This window comes from Anomalospiza imberbis, chromosome 5 (assembly GCF_031753505.1).
Source record: "Anomalospiza imberbis isolate Cuckoo-Finch-1a 21T00152 chromosome 5, ASM3175350v1, whole genome shotgun sequence".
Taxonomy (NCBI): domain Eukaryota; kingdom Metazoa; phylum Chordata; class Aves; order Passeriformes; family Viduidae; genus Anomalospiza; species Anomalospiza imberbis.
This window is the reverse complement of record NC_089685.1, coordinates 30247737-30251364: the sequence shown is the minus strand read 5'-3', so window position 1 is coordinate 30251364 and position 3628 is coordinate 30247737. Positions and strand designations below refer to the sequence as shown.

The 3628-nt window shown below is 36.3% G+C and overlaps 1 long non-coding RNA gene across 1 annotated transcript; it reads right to left on the bottom strand.

Moving 5' to 3' along the window:
• Positions 1-499: 499 nt before the first annotated feature.
• On the bottom strand, positions 500-1579 carry LOC137474977 (uncharacterized). Its single transcript, XR_010999603.1, has 3 exons — positions 1473-1579; positions 1131-1220; positions 500-823 (listed from the first exon to the last, which is right to left on the bottom strand). It is a non-coding gene; the product is annotated as an uncharacterized lncRNA (long non-coding RNA).
• Between the last annotated feature and the right edge of the window lie 2049 nt (positions 1580-3628).

Below are 3628 nucleotides of genomic sequence, written 5' to 3'. Positions count from 1 at the left end.
ACCTGCTCTCTAACTTCAAGTGTCTATTAACCATTTACTGTCAGTCCAAATTAAACCTAAAATCAAGTCTGGCTAAAATAAAATTTTGTTATGTCTTCATCTAAATAAAAGCTCTGAATGGAAATGGCATGTCTCAAAAGCAGTGGCTTGGCTCAGGTGATGTTAGCTCTTACATGAGTTTTGCCAAATATACCAAACATTTTTTTGTCCAACATATGAACTTCTATTTCCTTCAAAAACAACTGAACTATTTCTCTACAGTTATGGCAGGGCTCAGAAAAATGTGAGAGAAGCAGATGACTGCTGGATCTCACCAGCACAGGTGGATAGGCAAGGTTGGAAAATAGGATGAGTACTGGCTACATCTTTCCAGTTTCCCAGCCAAAAGATCTGTGGTAATACAAAGATTAAATAATCCTGCAGCTACTGAGGACACTAATTAAAAAAAAGGAATAAAGAGCTATCAGGTCATAGATGATCTGATACCTCAGTAAAACTATTCATGCATACTGTCTGAGAACATGCTTTGATATTTGGCTGGGTGCAAGCCACGTGTCACATCAGAAAACCCATAAACAACAAAAAAATAAAAGAAGCTGTGTGGGTACAGACCATTCAAGTTGAAATAGGCAGCAATGGCCAAAGATGAAGAAAACACAGTTGTTCTAATATAAAAACCCCTGACTCTCCAAATTTACCAAAAAGGAACTGATACTTAAAACAGACTCAGATTCTTACTTGGGTCTTAATCTTACCATTGTCTCCACTCACACTGACATTTGCAAGATCCTACTAGACACAAGCATGAATACAGAAATCAGTTCTAGGAAATGCAGAAAGAAATGTATCAATGGATTTGTGTGAGGCCAAGAATAACCACAGAAAGTTCACAAATTGTTACCTCCTTGCAGCTTCTTCCAATGTGTATAATCATTATTATTGTATTGATGCCAAAAAAAGAGGAAGCTATATTTAAACTCCAAAGAAGGTATCTGGAGTTCAAAAGGCTAATCATATTTACACAGAAAGGGAAGGAAACATCATAATAACGTACATGTGAATTTTATTGACTTATTTGTGTTCATTAAAAGCAAATGTTCTCTGTAGCCAAAAAAATTCCAGGAACTAACCAGAAGAGAAAAGCAGACACTGTTGGTTAAAGCATGGCAGATATTTTACCCCACCATGTGTTGTTTTTCAAGCTTCTAGCAGTCAGATGGCTGATGGAAAATAAGCACAGTCATTTGTGAGGGCACGGGGAGCTATCAAATAATAACGCTTTGTCTGATAAAAACTGATTGGTTCTTGTGGCAAAAGAGCAGAATTCCTTCCAAAGGTTAGAATGGAACTTTTTTTTCACTGCTTGGAGTGTAGGCTTCCCATTTGAATTATTTTATTTACTAATGCAAATAAAACTTTGGGCTTTTTTTCTATATCCTTGAACACAGTAGTTCATACTATAATAAACTTACAGAAAATCAGCTGAAGACAGATCTGACATTCTGACATCTGCTTTATAAATCTCTTCCTTCTGGTTACTTACTGACAAGAATTATAGAGATGATTATGTGATTATGTCCTGGGGAAAAAAAAAAAAAAAAAAAAAGTAATTTGGATTCCATGATGATCTTAGCCTCAGATTTTTTTATTTTAAATTTCTGGTAGAGCTGAAAATATTCTTATTAAGAAAAAGTATAGCCCAAGAGAGGAAAAAGTAAGAACAGTTCAAGGAACTGATAAGGGGATGGATTTACCTGAATAAATAATAAATGGAGGGATGTCCTTTCTCTCCTACATATTTAAAGTTTTTTGAATTGAGCAGGTCAGAAGACTCTAAAGTGTTATTTACCAGAATTACCCAGTTTTAACTTCAGCTATACCTACCAACATGATTCTGTTCAGTCTCTTATCAATTAAGTCAGCCATAAATGAGGCTATAGCGGCTATTAAGTGAAAGTGCCTGCTGAAATCAATTATACCATATGTACACAACCATTAGCAAGGCTGACTGCAGTCCCCCACTCTTAAAGGCACTAATGGCAGAGCCAATGTACAGTACCTCCCACTTTTCCTTCTTCAGGGACTGGGCACTGTAATCTCATCTCAGCTGTTTTCTTTCTAACATGGTGTCTCAGGGAAATGAGGCCTGTGCAGACAGACTGTCTGTTGCTGTAGCTGTCTGTCTCCCCAGGGACTTAAAGTTTCAGCCAAACTTACAGAGGAACAGAAGTCTCAGACATAATGTTAGATCAACAAGCTTCATAAAAATAATCACTGGATAAAGGAGAAGTAACAAACAAATGCTCTGACTGTGGAAAGAAGAACCAAGCAAGTGAACATGAGCTTTTTAGATTTACTGGAGATTCCATCTGGACAGGATACCCAGTAGATGCTCTATTTGTATGAAAATCTTCAATAGGAGTTTGTAATCAAGTGCAAATGCAAAAATTGAAAAAAAAATTTCTTGTTTCAGGATTTGCAATAAATAATTGCTTTTTCAGAATATTGAAATGAGAATAGAAATAAACAAGGAGACAGAGAAGGTAAGTCTTTACCATATGCTCTCTCATGCTCCCAAACATTTCTGCTTTACTTAATGTTACTGGAGGTGGTGACTGAAGTCATGGATTATGGAAGCTTCTTATTCCAGCATAATGGGTTGGTGTTTTTTACAAATAAAAAGATGCTTCTCTCCTTCATTTGTTGCATAATCATTTTTTAAAATACTCTTTTCCCCCACTTTAAAATCAGTCTCAAGTTCTAAACCTGTCAATTTGTTTTCAGATACATTTGAGGTTCAAGCATAAGCTGTCTTGAAATATTTTCTGATTATTCTGAACATATTACTTTTTCTCAGTTCTCCATTTCTCAAACCCCAAGTGCTCAGATGCTATCAGCCACCCAAGTCTTTTAGAAATGAATCCCTATTGGAAAATACCACAATCTCAACTGAGTACTGACAAGAATGCGTAATATGTTCTTGAACTTAGTCTCCATAAAGATGTATTCATTTATATAGCAGCATTAACTGCTATTTTGAAACTGGGATATGATCAAAGCCATAATTAGGTCTCATAACTTTGGTCAGATCATATGCCTCAAAACATAGCCAAATTAAAAAAAAACAAAACACATTGTTTTTTAAATTAGTATTTGCCTTCTTACAAATATCAGGGTTTAAAGGGGTCTTTTAGGCACCCATTACCATGAACTTAGCCTAAAAGAGATGCTGATTCTGACTTCTACCTCTGCACAAGACACAAGCAAGACTGAGACATCAGGACAGGGAATTCTAATTTCTGCAAACACAAGTTTACTTCAGAGCAAACTGCATCAAACAACAACGCAATCATTTCTGTCCTGAAACTGAAAGAAAATAAAGGTTCTCTGCAAAATCTGAAATGGGTCAGAAGCATGCTCCATGTGAGGGGTCACTCCAGCATTCCCAAAGGCACTGCAAACAAGAAGGCAGTGCATGGTCATTATGGAGATGCACATGGAAATACATTATGGAGTTGCTTTAGTGGACTGTGTTGGTTTATGGTTGTAACAAAAAGAATAAGCAGCATAATGAGCATGAGTCTGCATACAAACAAAAATTCTACCCTTACAGTCACCCTTGCTGCTT